Consider the following 24295-nt stretch of genomic DNA (forward strand, 5'->3'; position numbering starts at 1 on the left):
TCGGTACTATTGGCATTATCTTGTTTCTTGCAGCCTTTGGAACAGAATATTGGTTACTTGCCACAGAGATATGTGAAAGTTTTGACTCTAACAATGGAACTTTGGACATTGAAGAAGAGGTAAAAATATAGCTAACGTACTTTTAAAATGGTATGATGTTTAAAATAATTGCCCGTAAAGGAAACCTATGTTTTAACAAATTGACATACTAGCAGTGTAAGATGAACCTTTGGGTTTTCATTTTAGAAAAATTTTTTTAAACATAGAAAATATTTTCCAGGGCTTATTTGTGGATTTGAAATATGAAATACAGAATGAAACTCATAGAAAAGACTTGTATATGAAGTTGAAGGTGAGATATGAAATACAGAATGAACCTCATAGAAAAGACAGGTATATGAGGTGGGAAGTGAGGCAAGCACTTTGGATGCAAATTATTGAAGCTTTATGTTTCGGAAATGTTATTCTTACACTAAAGCCTAATAATCTGTATATTAGTTTGCATAATGCTCTTATTGTTGTGATCGTGTTTTAATTATTTTGTTATTTAAAACTTAGTTGTTGGTTATATATACATATATATACAGGCCTATTTTTATGTATATATATATGCATATATATGTATCACCCAGACCCAGTGCCATTGAGTATATACATAAAAAAAGTATATATATATATATATATATATATAAACGCATAGGAAAAACAAAGCTAATGTAGAGATTTGAGGAGGAAAATAAAAACAAATATTTCTATCCAATTATTAAGTAAATTTGAAACATGTTTGTCTAGACTTGGGCTCTCATGAGGAAAACATTTCTCTTTCAGGACAGCTGATAGTTGCATTGTTTAGTTATACCTTTAATCCAGTAGAAAAGGGTATTTTATGATAAATTTACATACGAACTAAATTTTTTTTCTCAAGCTTCAATGTTAGTAAATTCAAATATAATCATGTTACAAAACAATATTCATCATCTTTTATTAAACCATCCTTATTGTCTTAGAATGTCTTCATATGGAAAAAAATGTATTTATATATATATTTAGCCATTTGAGGGGGTTCTCCAGTAAAGAAGGAAAGCTGTTGCTCCTCTGAAGAAACAGTCAATACCTCAGAGCTCCCCAAATCAAACTGCTCCAGATTGTCCTGTATGAGAAGTGTAGAAATGCTGAAGTCTTGGTGCTGAGAAAACTCAGAGGCTGATTAAAGTTTTCTTTCATGCCATTGTTTGTTGTTTGGTTTGCCATTTTTCCTTTCTGAGAGGATTCCATTTCTGCATTTCTCAACTATTCCATGCTCTTCACTACTCCACTCAGCGTTATTAAAAACCTGCTGCCAGCTAAAATGGTGATATACTTATCCATCCCTAGGTGATGGATTAGGCTTAAAGTGCTACTACTCCCAAGGGTATTTGCCTTTTAAAGAGATTGAAGAAATAAATCTCTAATGGTAGATTCAGGCTGCAGTAATCTTGGCCAGAGAGATATTTTTAAAGGGAATACTTCCCTGGCAAGTGTAATATCATAGTACTTAGGCTGCCACCTACTCCATCTGCATTTATCATTAATTGCAAGCCCTAGATAGAAACTGCCGATTCTCCCTAGAGAACAGTGCTAGATATCTATGAACGGCACTTGCAGACAACAAATATAATCCTAGAATGTTAGAGCTGAAAATCTTAGAAATCATCTAGTCCAAGTTGTTATAAGGGCTAGTCGTTTCACTCTCCACCTTGTGCTGTTTTCGTAAGCCTAAGCTAATGGCAGTTCCTGGGTGGTGCAAACAGTTAAAGTGCTCAACTACCAGCCAAAAAGTTGGCCATTCAAAGACTCCCAGAGGTGCCTCAGAAGACATGCCTAATGATCTGCTTTTGAAAGGTCACAGCCTTGAAAACCCTATGAAGCAGTTCTGCACACTTAGGGTCTCCATGAGGCAGAATCGACTCAACGGCAGCTAACAACAACAACAGCAAGCTGATGGCATAGCTTACAAAATATGTATATACAGCCGCGAATACATTGGCTTGTACATAGCTGGCTCTCAGTTAACATTTACTGAATGAATTTTGCAGATGAGGAAATTGATGTCCAAAAAGAGAAAGTGATTTACCCAAGCTCACAGAACTAGTGGCTGAAAAACATGAGAACCTAACATTTTCCTGCATCTCAATGCAATGTTCTGTCCACTGTTTCTTGATGATTTTTTTACTTCAGGCTACATTTTACATTCACTGCATGTTTGTAAGAAGCAAAGATCACATCTACAGCCAAAAGTTTGATGGTTCAAACAGACTCAACGGTGCTTCAGAAGATAGGCCTGGACATGATGTACATATTAGTTTTGCTTGTCACCAGCGTACAGTGTACTCTTGTTGAGTGAGGATAACTGAGGCAAGGGCTTGTCCCTGTAATAACTTATTTGCTTGAATAAAGGCATCTCTAATTCATTAAAAGCAGAAGTGCTTTCCAATAAGAGAAAAAATGGGTTTGTGTTTGTGGATTTCATAGACATGCACTTCCTAGCATTTAGATGCATAGAATATTTTTCCATTACATTTGTAAGCAAGGCATAAAAATATTTTTTAAGCTAGCAACTGTTTTAATAACGGAAGGGTAAAAAGAACCTATTGATAATGTTGGTAATTATTATTCTGGACTGCATATATATTGAGCTTTTGGAATAAATAGAACTTGCTGGAAATAAGCAACTAATAAAAATAATGAATCAAAATTTTGAATACTTAGATTTTATTTAATGCATTTAGTTTTGTTTCCTAATATGGAATTACATGGGATGAGAAGGTAGAGTTACATGTATGTGGAGAAAGCAGAGAACAGAATAAAGACATGATGTTTTATGTATTAACTTTTGCTACTCATCATCATATAATGTACTCTTGTTGAGTGAGGATAATTGAAGAAAGGAGAGAGAAATGCTGGTCCACAGCTAATCCTCTATCTCATGTTGGTTAGCAATTCCCACACTTACATTCTACTCTCATATTACACAGCTGTTAGCAAACGGAAAAATTGGCAAATTTCATCCTCAATTTCTTTGTTGGTTGGCCACTGTAGAGCTCAAGAGTATTCAAACTACCACATGCTGTAGAATTCCCTGAGGGAATTTGTTAAAAATGTAGTTTCCTGGCCTTTACTGCCCACAGAGTTTGAGTCAATAAGTCCGAGTCTAGCATTCACGTTGTTAACATTCTGATCCTAAATACTGCTCTATATTACATACAGCAAAAATGTATATATGAAAATTGAAGGTGGTAGAACATAGCCATTATATCGTGAAGTGATTTGGAGAACTGTTGAAAGTTATCTCTACATTGGCCAAATACATTTAGCATATAAAACAGTCACATTCATTTGGTCTCTACTAATTGGAAACCCTCGTGGTGTAGTGATTAAAAGCTATGGCTGCTAACCAAAAAGGTCGGCAGTTTGAATTCACCGGCCTCTCCTTGGAAACCCTATGGGGCAGTTCCTCTCTGTCCTATAGGGTTGCTATGAGTCGGAATCGACTTTACGGCAAAGGGTTTGGTTTTTGGTTTTAATATAGATCAGTAGAAGCTGGGCTGCAATTTCCTTTTTTAAAAAAATATAATTTCCTGTATAGCCATTGCAAATTAAGAGACGGTATAAGCATCAAGCATATTTACAAAACTTAAAAGAAGAAACTGTTGAACTTCCATCAAACATTTTAGAAATATGCATTTACATCAGAAAACAAAAACAAAAACTATCCTATTAATTAAATTGAGCTCCCTGAGAACTTCTGGAAGGCAATGCCTTTTAAAAATCTAATTTAAATAACTATGCAACACAATCAAATGTAATAAAATAAATCTTTTAATTTAGTCATTATACTAGACATTCTGACCTTACCCGGTACTTTTTGGAATAAGTGAGGCTTGACTGCTCAAATCCTATCTTCCTGGTCACATCTTTTTGAAAAATACTAACAGTGGAGATGTCCTGGTTGCCATATTTTTCGATGCACCTCTGTCCCTCAGAGACCTTTTGTTCAGTTAGACTAATTGAAATGAGCAACATAAACAAACAATGACACTTATGGGTCACAACCCCTTGGCAGTGAGCATGGAAACCGTCTGTGCTCTGATTGATTAGCCAAAATTTATGTTGCAATGGTACTCTAAGACATTATATGGCTAGGCATATAGAAGAAATATATAACCTTTAAGGAAAATAAAAATTTTAAACTGTATCATGTGTACCTTAGTGTAGGATTGGAGTGCTAATCCATTGGTCACATTGCACAAAATGAATGGGCTCGTTCTTGGATTCTTCTACAATTCAGGGGTAGGTGAAACTTATGATCTCCATTTAAATTGCTATTGATTGGGCAACCAGTGAAGCAAAGATATGTATAGAACCTGTTCTAAGCCTAACACTGTGTATCCACATGTGCTTATTCTTTATTTAAAAAAATTCTATATTTAAAACTTTTTATTAAGGCAGAATTTCAAAAATAATAATTGAGTAGTGTAATGATCACCCATCTACCCACCACCAAACTTCAAAGATATCACCGTTTTTCCATTCTATTTTTTCAAGTAATATAAAGCGTTGTTAACCAAAATACAGTCCACAGACAAGCAGCAATGGCATTGCCTGGAAGCTTGTTAGAAATGCCAAAGTTTGGGCCTCTCCCTAGATGTAATAAACCAGAATGTGCATTTTAACAAGATCCCTAGTTGATTTGTATGCACATTAAAATTTGGGGATCATTTCCTATAAATGCTCTTCCTACCCTGCAGACACATAGTATCTCACCTGTTGTGGAATTCTGTGCAAAACGAGACTTCATTTGTGGAACCAGAATTTCAAAAGTTTAAGTATTTCTTTTTTCATAGTATGATGAAGATGTGAGAGACTATGAGGAAATGTCCATAACATACCATCATGAAGGCTTCTTCTGGAGGTGTTGGTTCTTTGGAGATGGTTCACAGACTTCAGTCTGGAGATATTGGTTTAGTGAGTATTAGAAATAAGAAGCTATTGTGTGGTATTTTAAAGTCATGGTTTCAATTTCAAAAATAATCTCATATAAAAATTGGAGGGAACACTTACCAGGGACGTATACTAAATTTGAAAAGCCCAAAATGGGGTTATTATTTTTATTTGGTGTTTGGTTTAGAAGGCAAATGGTTATTTTGAAGCCATCAGATCATATTTGGCTTAGAGTGAGACATAAAATCATCCATGTTTCTTCCAAGATAACAGTTGTCTTAGAAAGCTATTAACGTCTTTCTCTATGATTATAACTTGCTAGGTGGAATTAAAGTCAATAGAATTGCAACATAGTTTTAAATTTAAGGTCCTTCTTTAGTTTATCCTAAATTATTACAAGAATCATAATATTTTTAAGAACTGACCAAGATTTTACTTACTTGCTGAAATGATTTTATACACTGGAGACAGGGCTTCCAGTCCTAGCTTTGCTACTTTGTTACTTTGGGTAATTTGCTTAACCAATTGTTGCTTATTTCTTCATTATCATGATGATTGCCAACCTGTTATTAATGTTAACTTAATAACACAACCAGGGAGGTTCTTAAAAAAATAAGCCCTGCCTTTTTCTCTTTTTCTACATATTCTCTCCTTCCATTGAGCTGCAAATCAAATTAATAGCAATTTATGAGTTTAGGTTCTAAGGGAAATTAGAATTGAGACATGGTCACAGACCATATCTAACTAACTGTTTTGGACACATAAGAGCTCTTAAAATTAGCATGTAGAATCTTAATCTAATATACTACTCCTTTAGACACTCTTGGTCACTGCTGTAACACTAGAACATACACATGAAGGCGTTAGTACTATTTGTTCTTAATGATCCAATAATCTAGGCATCTTATTTGCTGATGTGTCTAAGAGGCTATTGCTTCCTACAATAAGTAATGTATTTATAATGTCAATACAAAGCAACAAAAACTGCTGCTCATAGAGACCCTATAGGACAGAATAGAACTGCTCCACAGGGTTTCCAAGGATGTAAATCTTTATCAAAGCAGACTGCCACACCTTTCTCCCGTGGAGTGGCTGGTGGGTTTGGACCACCAAGCTTTTGAATAGCTGCCAAGCACTTTAACCACTGCTCCACCAAAGCTACTTCGATACAAATAGAGTCCTAAAATATTTAAGGATTCATCAGGGAGCAGATTTACTCAAGGAAATACTTAGCAAGTGCAGCATGTATTTGTAGTACTGCACTGTTTTAAGGCTAAGATAGATACAAACAAGTCTTTGGATACAATTCATGACCTCTAAGAGTTTATAACTTATAATTGGGGTCAAGGCATAAACATGTTTAACAAATATGAAAACACAAGACAGGATGAAGGTGATGTCACAAGGTGGTATAGACTATATACTATGAGTTATAAAGGCATTGAATGTTTGCAATTTCATAGGAAAGAGAGGGATAAATAAGAATTGTGGTGATTACATTTTCCTGTGTATCTGAAGATCACTCTGATTGCCATGGAAGGTTCATGTAGGGATGTAGTTGGAGATCAGGTTTGAATCATAGATTCAGGTCAGACAGTGAAGAACCATGAATGACCAGCAGTTGGAAAAAACAAATCTGGGAGTACAATGCCTTTATTAAAAATATCTTCATTTAATACGCTGTGTAAGCTCTACTAAAAGCTTTTTTAAAATCAGGTGTTTTGAATAATTTTATGACAAAAAATGAACATATTTTATATTCTTTTACAATCAGTTGGAAAGATCAGAAATCATATATACTAAAGTGCTATTTAGTTAGGTGGAACTTCTGGACTGAATGGAGTAAGGAGCTCGGCAGACACTTTCCCAAGCAAAAAATTTAACTGACAAAAATTATTAAAAAATATTCAAACTCTCTGGAATTTGTTGTATGGGCATACAGCCAATAGATAAATATTTATTCACAAATATACACTAATCATGGTAATAACAATATTACTCTGTTGCACTTGACCCATGCTTCAGAAACCCTGGTTGCATAGTGGTTAAGAACTACGGCTGCTAAACAAAAGGTTGGCAGTTTGAATCCACCAGGCGCTCCTTGGAAACTCTACAGGGCACTTTTACTCTGTCCTACAGGGCTGCCATGAGTCGGAATCAAGTCAATGGCAATGGGTTTGGTTTTTAACAGGTATGGGGCAGTCTACTTTGTCCCGTAGGGTAGCTAAGAGTCAGATTCAACTCAATGGCATACAACAGAAACAATACTCCGTTACATCCCTGCCCAGCTCTGTGTTACAGAAGATCCACATCATTTGTCTGTAGCCAAAAATACAGGAGTTTCTTCCCCCCCCCCCAATTTGCAATCTGAGGCTATCATTTCATCCCTTTCATTCCAGGAGAAGTAAGCTGCTGGTGTTTCTTCTCCACCTCCTGTCCACGAGTTGCAGAAGCTGTATTCTGGGAATGCAGCAGACAGGACTGGGTCTCCCTTCCCAGACTAAGCCCCACTCATAGGGTGAAAGCTCTACCTCAGGTGCAGCAGGGTGAGAATAGTGTGCCATGATTGTCCCTGTCCCAGTTTGCTCATAATGGAAGAGGTTCAAAGCTGGGTGGGGCAAGCCAAGAAAATAAGAGGCTACCACCTACCCTCCCAGCCCCATCTCATAGAGTTGGGGTGTCATTCTGGAAAAAGTAGCTCCATTCCCAGGCCTGGTGTAATAGTGCAGGGTTTCCTCCCAGGATGAAAGGCAGGCAGGAGCCACAGGCCATAGGAACAAAGAGCTCCAAACCTCTGCCTGAAGAACGGATTTTATTTGAAACAAAAAGTGGAGAACTCCATGCCTATGAGTGTTGTAAAAAAAACAACAGAAGTCTTGTCAGAGAGCAATTAAGAGGAGTCTGGTAGCTCTGTGGAGTTCTGGTGGCACAGTGGTAAAGAGCTCAGCTGATAACCAAAAAGGTCAACAGTTCGAATACACCAGCCACTCCTTGGAAACCCTATAGGACAATTCTACTCTGTCTTATAGGGTCAATATGAGTCAGAATTGACTCAATGGCAACAGTTTTTTATGGGTAACTTCATGGCACAAGCAAAAAAGCAGCCAGAAGTTTAATAGAGCCAGGAGAAAAGCAGCCAATAAGATCCCTCCTGGGAGCATGGTCAATTCTAGGGTAAGTGAAGGCTGTATATATGTGCTAGGTTGCACCTACTTGGGAACAATCAGAGCAGGGTGTGGAGAAGACTTGGAACCATGAACCTCAGCAACATAAATATTATAGAGTACCAGAAGGAGAAGAGACAGAGAAAAGGGTAGAAAAATATTAGAAGAAATAATGACATAAACATTCCAAAATTTAGAGAAAAACATTAATCTACACATCAAGAAGCTCAACAAACTCCAAGTAGAAAAAACACAGAGATTCACACTCAGACACATCCTGGTCAAAATGTTGAAAGCTAAAGACAGAGAAAATGTTGAAAGGAGCAAGAGAAAAATAACTGTACAAGAAACCAAATAACCCATTGCCTTTGAGTTGATTCTGACTCAGAGCTACCCTATAGGACATAATTGAACCGTCCCATAGGGTTTCCAAGGCTGTAATCTTTATGGGAGCAGACTGCCATATCTTTCTCCCATGGAGCAGCCAGTAGGTTTGAACCACTGACCTTTCAGTTAGCAGCCACCAGGTGTCCTTCCTGTATACAAGGGAACATCCAAAATATTAAGAGCTAACTTCTCTTCAGAAACAATTGAGGCCAGAAAATAATGGAATGACATATTCAAAGTGTTGAAAGTTAAAAAAGCAAACAACAAAAAAAAAACACTGTCAACCAAAATCTAACATCTATCAAAACTATCTTTCAAAAAATGAAGGCAAGGTAAAGACATTCTTAGATAAATAAAAACAAAAGAATTTGTCATTAGTAGGCCTGCCTTACAAGAAATTCTAAAGGAAGTTCTTCAGGCTGAAAACAAGTGACACAGATAGTAATTTGAATCCACATGAAAAAACAGAGTACTAGTTAAAGGTATATGTAGGTAAGTACAGAAGATAATATAATTGTATTTTTGAACCTATAAAATACAGAAATGTGATACACTTGACAATAACAGCACAAAGGAGGTGGATGGAAGCATAGTTGTATTTGAGTAAGGAAATTTTACCAGATGGTAACTCAAATTCAAGGAAGAAATGAAGAGAATCAGAAATCATAAAATGAAAGTTAGTATAACAAACTCTGTAAATACAAATGAAGGAGCCCTGGTGGCACAGTGGTTAAGCGCTTGGCTGCTAATCAAAAGGTCAACGATTCTAATCCACCCAGCAGCTCTGTGGGAGAAAAGACCTGATGATCTGCTCCCACAGAGATTGCAGCCTAGGAAACCCTTTGGGGCAGTTCTCTGTCCTATAGGGTTGCTATGAGTCAGAATCGACTGATGGCACCTAACAACAATATAAATATATACTAGTGCTTCTTCTATCAACTTCTTAAAAAACTTGAAGTAATAACTATAACAATGAATTTTGGGGTTCTTAACATGTTTGGACATAATACATATGTAAGAGTAACAGCCCCCCCCTCCAAAAAAAAAGATGGGGAGAGAATGAAGATATATAGCATTAAACTTGTAAAAAAAATCCATTGCTGTCGAGTTGATTCCAACTCACAGCAACCCTACAGGACAGAGTAGAGCCCCTAAGCATTTCCAGGGAGCAGCTGGTGGATTCCAACTGCTGATCTTTTGGTTAGCAGACAAGCTCTTAACCACTGGAACTAAGTCAGTTTAAATCTGAAGTTGATTCTGATAAGTAAAAACTTGTGCTATAATTTTTAGAGTAACATCTAAGAAAATAACTAAAGTTTAAAAACTATTAAAGGATAAAAATGTTACACAAGAAAATGTCTACTTAATATAAAAGAGAATACAGAACTACAAAATATATGAGACATATAGAAAAAAAAGCAAAATGGCAGATGTAAATCTAATACTTATAATAGCATTACATATTGCAAGGTGTGGAATCACCTTACTAAAAAGAGCTACTTGGCCTTTTGATGCTAGTTCCAAAACCCCACCTGGCCTGACCTTTAGCGGGATTGGCTCGGGAAACCTGAATAGTCTGACCTTTACCCAGATTGCCTGGGGAGCCCCAACCAGGAACTGACCTTTACTTGGATTGGCTGGAGGTAGGTGGGCACCCCTACCCAATTGACCTTTACCAGGATTGGCTGGTGGGCCCCGCCTGGTCTGATCTTTACTGAGGTTGGCTGGGAGGGCCCCACCCTGTACTTGGCCTTTACATGGATTGCCTGGAGGGCCCCACCTGCAGACTGATAAAAACCCTAGAACACAGAGGCTCAGATTATGCCTCCTGATTGATGAGATCCTGGAGAGAAGTGCATGCTTTGGACACAGGTCCCTAAACTACTATCCTCTCAGACTGTGTAAACCTGTGATGGCGATGGAGGCAGCAACTACGATGGTACCAGAAGGAGTGGAGACAATGAGGAGACCCAGACTGTGCCATCAGAGTGTAAGACCAAACTTCCACCTAGAGCTGAGAAAAACCAAACCAAACCCAGTGCCATCGAGTCGATTCCGGCTCATAGTGACCCTATAGAGGAGCAATCAAATGCCAAAGTCTGCCAGGTGACTTCATTGAGTTTCCTGTTAGAAAGTTTCCTAATGGGTGAGAAAGAACATTTGCTTCAACAAGGGTAAATGGGTCCCCTCTGAGACATAAGAGGGTCTCCGTTTAGACGCTGAGGCCTTGTGCTGGGACCCCTCCCTAATCTTTTCTTTTGTATATCTTTGATTCTGTTTATATCCTTCTCTGTTATTAAAGTTGTTATTGTAGTTAAGTTGTTTCCATGAGTTCTCTGTGACAGTTCCAATGAATTATCAAACTCGAGTGCCATTGGGGTGGGTGACGGATGCTGTCACAAATGGTGAAGTTGGAGAATGGGGATATATTTGATCTCCACCTCAGAGGAAACAGCTTTGTTCTGATTCTCACTCTCCGAGTTATCCTTTCAAACACAAATGGAATGCACTCAAGAAAAAAAAAACCCGAAGATTGTCAGGTTGGATTAAAAAAGAACACTCAACTATATACTATCTACAGGAAGTACACTTTAGATTAAAATACAAATAGGTTGAAGGCGAAAAGATAAAAAATGATATACAATTCAAACAACAACTCTAAGAGAGCTGGAGTGGCCACACTAATATCAGACATCTGATGCTCTAAAACAGAACAAAAATACGTTACTAGAGATAAAGAGAAACATTTCATAATGAGAAAAGGGCCAATCCATCAGAAATGTATAAGAATTATAACCATTTATGTATCTAATAACAGAGCCCTAAAATACATGAGGCAAACATTGATATAACAGAAGGGAGAAAGAGATAATGCAACAATAATAGTTGTATACTCTATACCCCACTTTCAATAATGGATAGAATAATGAGGCAGAATATCAACAAGGAAATAGAAGACTTGAACAACACTATAAGCAAACTGGACCCAACAGACATGTACAGAACACTCCACCCAACAACATCAGAATAACCCAGTGCCGTTGAGTCTATTCTGACTCATAGCGACCCTATCGGACAGAGTAGAACTGCCCCATAGAGTTTCCAAGGAGCATCTGGTGGATTTGAACTGCCGACCTTTTGATTAGCAGCTGTAGCACTTAACCACTACGCCACCAGGGTTTCCAACATCAGAATATGTATCCTTAATTGCTCACGGAAGAATCTCCAGTATAGAGTATGTGCTAGGCCATAACACAAGCCCTAATAATTTAAAAAGGACGATATTCATAGATAGTATGTTTTCTTACCAAAATGGAATGGAATTAGAAATTAAAAGAAAGAAAAAAAAAGTTAAATGGAATGGAATTAGAAATTAAAAACAGAAGGAAATTTGAGAAATCCACAAATATGAATTAAGCAACACACTCCTTAATGACCAATAGGACAAAGAAGAAATCACGAGGGAATTAGACACTACTTGGGATGAACAAAAAGACACAACATATAAAACCTATGGTATGTAGCTAAAGCAGTGCTAAGAAGTAGATATATAGCTGTAAGCACTTGTTTATATAAAAAAGATCTTAAAAAAATAAACTAATCTTCCACCCTAAAATCTAGAAAAAGGGTAAACTAAATCCAAAATAAGCAAAAGAAGGAAATAAGTACTAGAGAATAGAAAAACAATAGAGAAAAATCAATTAAACCAAAGTTGGTTTTTTTAAGACCAACAAAATTGACAAATCTTTAGAAAGACTGACTGGAAAAAAAAAAAAGAGAAGACTCAAAATACTAAATTCAGGAAAGAAAGTGGGGGAACTGACTAAAAAAAAAAATAGAGAATCTGAATAGGCCTATAACAACTAAAGAGATTGAATTATTAATAAAAAAAATTTCCCACAAAGAAAAAATTGTGAAAGAAGTAAAATTATCTCTATTTTAGAAGACATTATCCTGTATATAAAAAATTCTAAGGTTTTCAAAATTTTGGGGAACCATGTATCTTATAAAGATTTAATACCCAGAATATTAAAGAACTGCTACAATTTAATTACAAAAAGACAAACAACCCAATAAAAAAATGGACCAGAGACCTGAATAGACATTTTAAGAAGAAATGGAAATGGCTAAGAAGTACATGTAAACATGTTTAATGTCACTAGTTATTATGTAAATGAAAATAAAAACCACAATGAGATATCACTTCACCTCCACTAAGATGGCTATGACAACAAACAAACAAACAAAAACCCAGAAAACAACAGGTTTTGTCAAGGATGTGGAGAAATGAAACCCTCGTCCATCGCTGGTGGGACTATAAAATGGTATAGCCACTGTGGAAAACAGTTTGAAGGCTCCTTAAAAAGTTAAACATAAAATTAGTATAAAACAAAAAAAAACAAACCCACTGCCATTGAGTCAATTCCGACTCTTAGCGACCCTATATTACTATAAGACCCAGCAGTTCCACCTCTAGGTATATACTCAAAAGAATTAAAAGCAGTAATGCAAACAGATACATGTACACTAATGTTTATTGAAAAAAATTTTTTTTTGAAGCACTATTATAATAGCCAAAAGCTGGAAACAACCTGAATGTTCGTCAATAGATGAATGGATAAACAAAATGTGGTACAAATGTGTAATGAAATACCACTTTGTCATAAAAAGAAATGAAGCTTTGATGCATTCTACAACATGGATGAACCTTGAAAACATGCTGAGTAAAATAAGTCAGTCACAAAAAGGCAAATATTGTATGATCCCACTTATATTAAATACCTAGAAAAGACAAATGTATAGAGACCAAAGTTTATTAGTGGTGACCAAGGGAGGGGAAAAAAATCCTAAGAGGTTCACACAAAACATATTATAATTAAGAAATGAATTCTGCAAAGTTTCGGGATACAACAATATACAATAATCAATTGTATTTTTAATATGCGAGCACTAAACATTACAAAATGAAATTAATAAAACAATTCCATTTACGGTAACATGAAAAACAAAATAAGTAGGCATGAATTTGGCAAAAGAAGTGCAAGACTTGTACATTCAATCTACAAGATGTTGTTGAAAAAAATTAAAGAGAATTAAATAAATGTAAAGACACCTGCGTTTCTAGATTGGAAGATTTAATAATATTTGGATGACAATATTCCCCAAATTGATTGATAGATTCAATACAATCCTTATTAAAACTGCAACTGGCTTTTTCCAGAAATTGACATGCTGATCATAAAATTTTTACAGAAATGCAATGTCCCAGAATAGCCAAACCATTGTGAAAAAGAACAAAGTTAGATGACTCATGCATTTTACAACATGCTATTGGAGCTATGTTAATCAAGTAAGTGTGATACTGTCACAAGGATAGACATATAGATTGATGGAATAGAACTGAGAGTCCAGAAACATCCCTTACATTTATGGTCATTTGATCTTCCCAAGGGTGCAAACACAATTCAATGGGAAAAGAATAGTCTTTCAACAAATGGTACTGGGACACTGGGATATACACATGCAAAATAGTGCATTCGGACCTTTATTTCACACCATACACAAAAATAAACTGAAGATGCATCACAGTGTAAGAATTAAAACTATAATACTTTTACAATAAAAAAAATTCATGACTTTGTGTTAGGCAATAGTTTCTTAGGTAGGACACTGAAAGCACAAGTGGCAAAAGAAAAAAAATAGATAAATCGAACTTAATGAAAAAACAAGGCAAAACAAAAATTTGATGATGCAAGTAATATCGAGAAAGTGAAAAAAACAAACAATAAAATGGAAGAAAATATTTGCTAACCATAGATCTAGTAAGAAACTTGTGTCCAGAATATAAAAAGAAATCTTAAAATTCAGTAAGACAAATAATCCAATTAAAAATGTGTAAGAGATTTAAAGAGAGATTTTTCCAAAAAATACATACATTGGACAATAAGGGCATGAAACGATGTTCAGTATCACTAGCCATCAGGGAAAGGAAAATTGAAATCACAGTGTCATATCAATTCTTACTTACTAGCATAGCTATAATCATGAAGACATATAATCACAACTGTTGGGGAGAATGTGGAGAAACTGAAACCCTTATACACTGCTGGTGAGAATGTAAAACGGTGAAGTCACTTTGGAAAAGAGTCTGGGAATTCATCAAAAAGTTAAACATAGGATTACCATTGTTGTTGTTGTTACCTGCCGTTGAATTGGTTCCATCTCACGGTGATCCTATAGGACATAGTAGAACCGCCCCATAGGGTTTCCAGGGAGTGGCTGGTGGATTTGAACTGCTGACATTTTTGGTTAGTGGTGAGCTCTTAACCACTAGGCCACCAGGTTTACCATAACCCACTGCCGTCAAGTCGATTCCGACTCATAGCGGACCAGGATTACCATAGGACTTGGTAATTCCACTCCTAGGGATATACAGAAGAGAAATGAAAAAATGTACCCACACAAATATTTGCACATGAATGTACATGAACGTTCATAGCAGCATTATTCATACTAGCCATAAGTGGAAATAATCTGATTATTTATACTCTGATTCATGGATAAATTAAATATGTCATATCCATATAATGGGATATTATTCAGCAACAAAGGAATAAAATGCTGATACCTGTTACAACAAATATCAACAAGGAAAACATTATGCTAAGCGAGAGAAGTTACCCACAAAAGACCACATATCGTATTTTTCCATTTATATAAAATGTCCAAAAATATTATAAAAAAAATAGATTTGAGTTGCTTAGCATTGGGGGTGGGGTGGGGAATGACTGCAAATGGCTACAGGGTTTGTTTTTGATGTGATGAATACGTTTAAAAATTAAATTATGGTGATGGTTACACAACTCTGAATATACTAAAAACTACTGGATTAACTTTAAATGGGTGAATTGTATGAGAAATGAATTATATCTCAGTAAAACAATGAAAAATGCTAGCAGTGATTTTCGGGATTTTAGAATTTACATTAATGGGTTTTTAAAAATTATCTGTTTTTTCTAATAGTTTACATTAATTATTGGATATATGTGTAATCAAAATAATTTCTATTCATATTGGCATACACATGTATAGTTTTCATATAGTAGTAGATAACCTCTGCCATTTTGGGGTGCAATTTCTCTGCTTATCATTATTTCATATCCAAGTCTCAAATTGGTATCATTCATAAACTAGTCATTTTAAAAATAACCCAAAATTCCTTCATATTTATATATCTTTGATTTTCATCTGTTGCTAGCCATTTGGATGGTTTCTGTTCTCCCGTCACATGCATACTAATGCTTATAAACATGCTTGTATACAAAGTATTTCTTTCCTATTGATTTTTTTTCCTTTGGAGATACAGTGAAACTTGTGAGAGCTGGAACTTAATGGGACTGACTTTTTTTTCCGTGTCTTGCTAGTTTTCTGGCTCATTTTGGTAGAAAATATTTGAGTTTTCCTTCACTGACAGGTTTCCGTCTTACATAGGTTCCAGCTTTCCTAGGTTTTACTGTATATTCCCCACAGTACATTGCACCTCACCAATGTTTGTGAACATCTTCATAGCTTTTGATACATATAATTAGATTAACATACTCGACATGTCAGACCTATGAAGTAAGCTTGGTGGGGATAAAGCATGTCAAATGGAGTAAATGCGAGAAGTTTTAAACACCAGTTTGTCATTAATAACTCACAATTTTAGAGCATAGACAAATCTTAATTTTTTCCTTTGATGCTAATCATAAAAGCTTTTATTATAGAAAATTAATTTGATATTCATACAGCAGTAATAATTCAACGGGAATTCTTTAGTAATTTAAGTGGAGACAAATGTGCACTTATTATAAATTGTTACTGCTACCTAGAAAACACTTTAAAATAAGTGGTCTTTCCATTTAGTGCATTTAACTTTCTCGGTAGTATCATTAATCATGACAAGACACCTTGGTATTAATTTTGATATAATGGCTCTTCCATTTTAATGACATGCTTTTTCATAGACTCATAATAAGAGAACATTACTGGTGGAGAAGACCTTAGAGGTTATCTATTCCAACTTCCTACCTGATTGATGTATGAATCTCCTCTCTAACATCTTGACAATTCTATTCTTAAATACTTCCACTGAAAGGGGCTTTGACTCTCTCATCAGGCACCCTATTGTAATATCTGACAGCTGTAATCGTTACACATTTATTCTTTTTATTGAATAAAAATCAGTTTTTTTGGACCTTCTGACCATGGGCTCTGATTCTTTCCTCTGAAACCACACAGAATAAGCCAGACACCTCTCTCTATGACAGCTCTTCAGGTTACTAAGGAGCGTTATCAATTGTCCCTCCTCATTCTCACTCCCGTCATGTATTTCTATGCTGGCGTATCCTAAGTTCCTTCTATGGTTTCTAGCCAGATATTATTTTCTATTCTGTCTCTAGTTTACTCATTTTTATTTCTGTGTACTCTAATTTGCTTGTGGCCTTCTAAAGTGTGGAACCCACCACTAAACATAGTACCCACATGTGGCTTATTGCTTCTCTTTCTCTTTTGTTTTTGTACACTCTACCTCTATTTATGCAGCCTAAAATGGCATTACTGTTTTGGTAAGCCTAATGCACAATGAGGTTGTATTTAGTTTATAGTCAATCCCATTGGCCTATTTTAGCTTTACATTATTTTTTGTTTATCAACATGTTTCTCATCCTGTGTGACACAAATTACTTTTTGAGGTTAGGTAAAAACTTTACATTTATCCGTGTTAAATTTCATCATGCTAAGTTCAACCTACTGTTGAGATCTTTTTGCATCCTGATTGTGTCATTTAGCATATTAGCTACCCTGACTACAGGCATCTGGCATCCAAGCAATTAAATTACTTACAGATGGTTTGGCCCATGTCATGCTGTTATGTATTATAATTGAAGGGTGGTATCTCACACTCCTGTTGATTTTGCTTGTTTCTTAGCTAGAAAATAAAATGAGAATGGTACCAGTATGTCGTATTGCCAGACATGTAGATGTGTTTTGTCCCTGTAATTCTAGACAAACTTTGTGTAAAGTGGAAATCTCTTCATTTCTCTTCCATTGCTGAAATCTAGATTCTTGCCCCAAACATTCTCTATCACTGTCTCTGTTTGGGCTCTATTATCTACTTGGAATATCTTTCTTCCCACTTTCACTTATTAAACTCCTGCTCATAATTTAAGACAAAGTCAAAATCCATAGTTTTTAGAATGTCTCCTTTGAAGCCCTCAGTTAATTTCCCTCTTCCCTTAGACCCTTAGAGTAGTATTATTAGTACACTTAATGTCCCTTTAAACACTCTACAATGGATTATTGTTCCTTGGACATGTATACCTATTTTCACCACTAGACTGTGAAGCTCTTTGAAGCTGGAGACTTAATATTCCCCATAGCATCAACCTCAGTTCTTTTTAGTACACAGTAGATGCTGAGTCAGGAGCCATGATGGCGCAATGGTTAAGTGCTTGGCTCCTACTGCCGCACTAGCAACTCCACGGGAGAAAAGACCTGGCGATCTGTTCCCATAAAGATTATAGCCTAGGAAACCCTATAAGACAGTGCTACTTTGTCATATAGGGTCCCTATAGTTGGAATCAACTCCATGGCACACAACAAAGGATGCTGAATAAATTTTGTTGTATTGAATTGCACAAAATATCAAAGAAGAAAGGGCTATTGAAAAAGACACGGAATATCAGTCAGGCCACTTAGACACTAGTCCCCACTTTTCTATGTGTGACCTTGCACAAATTCATTTCCCCTCTCTGTGGCCCACCATTCTCATCTATAAGATGAAGTATTTTCAACTTGTTATTTATTCAGTCCTTGATTATAATATTTTGTTGATTTATAAGTTGCATAAAGGATCAAAGTTTAAATGTCCAAAGTCTTGGAATTCAAAAGAAGTTATCCTTGTTCTTTTCCAGTGAATCAGCCTCATCCCAAACGCTGTATTCCTGGCTATCTCTTTCCTATGCCAATTGCTGTTGGACCTTTCCCACATCCTTCTTTTGATGCAACCACAGGTAAGTTTGGAATATAGCCCCAGGATTCTTGATGTATATAACCTCACACTGTACATGTCAATATATGCTTAAGAAAGACTTACTTGGTACTAATAAAACCAAGGCTTTGTGCTAGATTTTGGTCTAAGTTGGTCAGCTCTGCTTATGTTCTCCAGCCAGAAAGGAGATTTCATGCAGCCACCCTGACAATGGGTGACACTAGATGAAAACGAAGGGAAAATGGAAAGGGAACATATATTTGAACACCTGCTAGGTGCTAAGCCTTGTGCAAATTATCTTCTTTCCTCCTTGCAATGAACCTGTGAGTTAGCTATTATTGGCCCCATTTTACATGTGAGGAAGCTGATGCTCAGAGAGATTAGAAGAACTGAGAACTAAGTTAAATTAAGAAATAAAAAAAAAGTACCTTTTATTCCAAAGCCTATATTTTATTCATTACACTACACTGACCCAAGAGAGAACTCAGCAAGATAATTCAAATGTTTCCATGCAAACTTATTCCTAAAAATTCAGAATCTTATTCTACTTCCATTCCCTAGCATTGAAGAGTAGGTGACATCATCTTCCTATCTGAAATATACTACATTTGATTTTTTAAAACCATTAGTTTGACAATATTTGAACATGCACAAAAAGAGTAGGATAATAAATAGCATCCAAAATCCACATGTAAACAGCACCCTACTTAAAAAAAATCAACATTTTGCCATTCTTGTTTCATGTATTCCTCTCCTTCATTGTGGTGGTGGAGGGGATATTGTAAATCATATTCTAGACATTACATTATTTTACCCACAAACACTTCAGGTTGTAAACAAACTAAAGAGCAGTCAAGAAGCACATAAGATGTCTGTTCTACCATTAGTAATAATCTCTCAAATCCATTACCTAATTTGATTCTCACAATAGACATCAATGGAGCTCTGTGGGTATACGAGATTTTGATGTGGCCGTTTTAGTGTGGCCATTTTGAGGTAACTTTTTATGTGTTGTTTCAACATAGACCATTTTTACCTAGACTAAAATACAAAAAATACAAGTCATCTAGCATTTTTCTGAGTAATATTCAAAACACGCATTTTTACTCCTTGAATCTCACCCCATTCCTGAGTCTTATGCCCTAATTACATAGTTCTGCAACAAAGGGTGGGAGGCCATGGTGAAGTGAGGTAATGAAGGAGTTATTCCACGTATAGTTTGGTAATAAAATCGAAGTTTTACGTTTTGATATGGTCATTTTATGGTAGCATCAAAAACGGCCACAGTCCAAGTAATGCACAACTCAGTCAAAGATGATAATGGTAACCCAAAAAACCTAATGTTGTCGAGTTGATTCCAACTCATAGTGACCCTATAAGACAGAGTAGAACTGCCCCATAGAGTTTCCAAGGAGTGCCTGGTGGATTTGAACTGCTGACCTTTTGGTTAGCAGCCATAGCTCTTAACCACTATGCCACCAGGGTTTCCAAGACGACAGTAGTTAATACTTATTGAACACTTACTGTGAGACAGACATTGAGTTAAATGATACATGTATAAATGCATTTAATTTGCATGCTAAGGAAATTACCATAAAACCACCTGCAACAAACTGTCCTGTATTTCCCTGTGAGATAAGGGATAAGAAAAACTTATTATACACAATTTATAGGGTTGGAAATGGAGGCTTAGAGGTATGCAGGGGTTTGCTCAAGGCCACAAGGCAAGTATAGGTCAGAGCCAGCACAAGCATTCAGGCCTACTGGTGGCTAGCACAGTGCTCTTCCCATTGCTCATTTCTTTAGCAGCCTCAGTTAAAGAAAAATTAAAGGAACATTTTGGCTTAATTGTGTTTTTGCAGAATTCTTATACTTTAAACCTCAAAGAGAACACCATCAAATGGTATTATGATTACAATAATAAAGATAATAATAATGATAATTAGCCAACATTTATTAAACACCATGTGTTTTTACATGTTCATTATTATTCCATTGTCGCAATTACTCTATGAGTTATTATTGTCTCTATTTTATTTCTGGAAACACTGAGACTCAGAAAAGTTAAATAAGTTATCACAGGTCTCTCAGCTTTAGAGAAAATTGCAGTTTCAGATGATGATCAGAAAATTCACAAAAGGCATCATGACTGCCAATAAAAGAAACACATGTAAATAATATTGTTGGGGGATTATATACCCATATACTAGCAATGTACAGAGTGTTCGTTCTCGCTCAGTGTTCCGTTTTTGGGACTGACTGATATTTGAATGGATTGGATGTTTGTTTCATAGCAACTGGTGAATTTAACTTGTATTTTACTCTGGGAGGCTTAGTGAGGGAAATGAAAAAACATACTGACCTTGTCCTTGGGATTTAACGTTACCTTTTCATGGGAAATTGATAAAAGAAATATCCATTTCTTAATCACAACATTTGGAGTACATTTGCTATTGTCCCCTCCTCTCCCGTCCCTTTCTGTTGCTGATGATATTTCTACCTCAGGGAGAAGGGTATACTCTAATGTGGAGAGGCTGCTATCACTGACAGTCAAGTAAATAGTTGAGTACAGCCTTTAATATGGACCTGGGTTCCATAACATCAGGCACTTCAAAACATTTATTTTCAAAATAGTTGATATTGGACTGTGCAAATTCTTTGAAAGAGATTAAGGTTCTGAACAGGTGCAAGGTAGAGTGATTAGTGTCGTTTTCACATGCCAATCCAACTCCTTGCTCTGCCCCAAAATAGCTCTCCCAGGCTAGAAGCTCTTAATTTAAAATACCCTTTCCAGTTACTAGGCTTTGTAAGGATAAAGGAGCATCTTTAAGCTATTTCAGATCTAGGGTAAAACACTAAAAAATGAGACAGAAGAATGCATTTTAAAAATTAGAGCTAAAATTTACACAATGCACTGAAAGATTTTCTGGAGAACTTAGGCTCCATATTCTACTTTTGTATGAAAGTCCAGACCCTTAAATGGAAATTGTTATTTGATGTGCTTCACAGTCTAGATAATTTCTTTCAATGCTCCTCTTCACTTTGTATATATTAGGAATATCCATGTAGTATTTTTCTCTCAGATGGGACCCCTGTAACAAGAGCTAGATAAATGCAACGCTGAGCTCCATTATCCTTTGCTTTTGGTTTTCAGGGAAGCAAGCGCGAGCTCATTTGTATTTTTATAGTTCACATACTTATACAGAGTACTTGTGAGGAAAATTTAGTCTGCTCACACACTCCTGCTATATAGGAACTCAACCACTTAGAAAGGCTAGAGGAAGGAAAAGAACAATTGTATGTCAGGAGGAGGAACAGTACAGGTTTAAGTTAAACAAACATTCTGGCAGATGCTGGTAAATTTTGTGTGGGAAGGAGTGAGAGGCAAGGCATGGTCCAAGGATTAAGAATCGGGAATGTTGTTTTTTTAATCACTCTATTTGGAATTCTCCTTTACAGTTTTTTGCACACACCGTCAGTTAAAGTCATGAATGTTCACAGAGAATTTAGAGGTAGGAAGCCTGCTACAAATGAGAATAATCCTACCTTTATCTCCCCAGGGCTGAGGCTGAGTGAATGCATATGATTCAATGTAACAAATATCTCTTGAGGTCTAATACATGTTCAGCACCGGTTAGAAACTCAAAATGACTTTCGCCCTCAAGGAGCACTCTACCTATTGAAAATGCAGGAAAGAAAACAGGGGATTATAGTCTAGTATGATAAATAGATTTCCTTTATAAGGCTAGCTATGAGAGACTATAGTAGTAAGGGAAGGTTTCCAGTAAGAGAGGTCATATAAGTTGTATTTTATAAGATGTGTAGGAGAGAGCCAAGTGAAGAAATGAAGAAGGGTGTTTTAGACAATTATTTAAATAACTGTAAAGCTGGAAACCCAAATAAACTTAGTGCCCACTGCTAATGCTAGATTTCTTTCAGCAGTTCAGTGCATTTTACTGACTGTACTTTGTAATATATGTATTTTTCTTCTCACTCTTTAGTATATAGAGGCTTCTGGACGATCTTTATTATATTAGGTGTTGGTTCTGGTCTAGCTGGGGCATTTCTGCTGGTGTGTGGTGTACCCTTTGCCAGTGCCAGAAGTTATAAAGTTGGAGGTGGCTTCCTGATGATATCGGGTAAGTTGTCATATCATCATGTGGGGAAAAACTAGTAAATAGAGAGCTGAGTGTATGCGTGTGTTTATACAACATTTATATGCGAGAAACTGTACTGAAAAGAAGGCAAACATAATTAGTGTTACTGAATTGTACACGTGAAGAATGTTGAAATGACAAATGTTTTGTTTCCTTTATATTTACAACAATAAAAAATATAAAGGAAAGTACTGGGGAATTGGGCATATGCCGTTTATCCATATTTGTATAAACTCCTGCTTTTTTGTATGGTTTTTTATGTGAACTTTTCCCTCAGATGGGTGTTAGAAAGATCATATATAACGACGTATACATTTATTTCCAAAATCTTGGTAGTGTTGATCATTTATCTTTATCTCTTAATGGTTAGGTCACAGATATAAACATTTATAGCCTCCCTTTTTTTTTTTTAATTGGCAGGCCTTCTCTGCATGTGAGAGTTGGATTTTTTAAATTGTATTTTAGATGAGGGTTTACAGAGAAAATTAGTTTCTCATTAAACAATTAATACACATATTGTTTTGTGACATTGGTTGCCACCCCATGACATGTCAACACTTTTCCCTTCTCGACCTTGGGTTCTCTATTACCAGCTTTCCTGTCCCCGCCTGCATTCTCGTCCTTGCCCCAGGGCTGGTGTGCCCATTTAGTCTTGTTTTTTATGGGCCTGTCTAATCTTTGACTGAAGAGTCATCAGGAGTGACTTCATTACAGAGCTGTAAGTGTGTCCAGGGGCAATACTCCCGGGTTTCTCCAGTCTCTGTCAGAGCAGTAAGTCTGGTCTTTTTTTTGTGTGTGTGTGAGTTAGAATTTTGTTCTACATTTTTCTCCAGCTCTGTCCTGGACCCTCTATTGCGATCCCTGTCAGAGCAGTCAGTGGTGGTAGCCAGGCACCGTATAGTTGTGCTGGACTCAGTCTGGTGGAGGCTGCGGTAGTTGTGATCCATTTAGTCCTTTGGTCTAATGTTTCCCTTGTGTCTTTGGTTTTCTTCATTCTCTCTTGGTCCAGACAGGGTGAGACCAGTAGAGTATCTTAGATGGCCCCTCACAAACTTTTAAGACCCCAGATGCTAATACCCAAAGTAGGATGTAGAACATTTTCTTTATAAACTGTGTTATGCCAATTGAGCTAGATGTTCCACAAGACTATGGTCCCCAGCACTCGGCCCAGTAATTTGGTCCCTCAGAGAATTTGGATGTCTCTGTGGATCTTCCATGACCTTGTCTTCGTCAAGTTGTGCTAGCTTCCTCAGTATTGTGTTCTGTCTTACCCATCACCAAAGTTACCACATATCTATTGTCTACTTAGTGTTTTTCCCTCCCTACCACGCCTCTCCCTCATAACCATCAAAGATGGTTTCTTTTTGTGTGTGAACTTTACATGAGTTTTTTAATAGTGGTCTCAAAGAATATTTGTCCTTTTGTGATTGACTTATTTCACTCAGCATAATGCCCTGCAGATTCATCCACCTTGTGAGATGTTTCAAAGGTTCATCACTGTTCTTTATTGTTTCATAGTATTCCATTGTGTGTATGTACCATAGTTTGTTTAATTCATCTATTAACGGGCACTTAAA

The 24295-nt window shown here is 36.3% G+C and overlaps 1 long non-coding RNA gene across 1 annotated transcript; it reads left to right on the plus strand.

The window, feature by feature from the left end:
• LOC111751385 (uncharacterized) lies at positions 1–23395 on the plus strand. The gene is made up of 3 exons (XR_002786443.2): positions 1–119; positions 18485–18583; positions 22563–23395. It is a non-coding gene; the product is annotated as an uncharacterized LOC111751385 (long non-coding RNA).
• Positions 23396–24295: the final 900 nt, after the last annotated feature.

This window comes from Loxodonta africana, chromosome X, assembly GCF_030014295.1.
Source record: "Loxodonta africana isolate mLoxAfr1 chromosome X, mLoxAfr1.hap2, whole genome shotgun sequence".
NCBI lineage: Eukaryota > Metazoa > Chordata > Mammalia > Proboscidea > Elephantidae > Loxodonta > Loxodonta africana.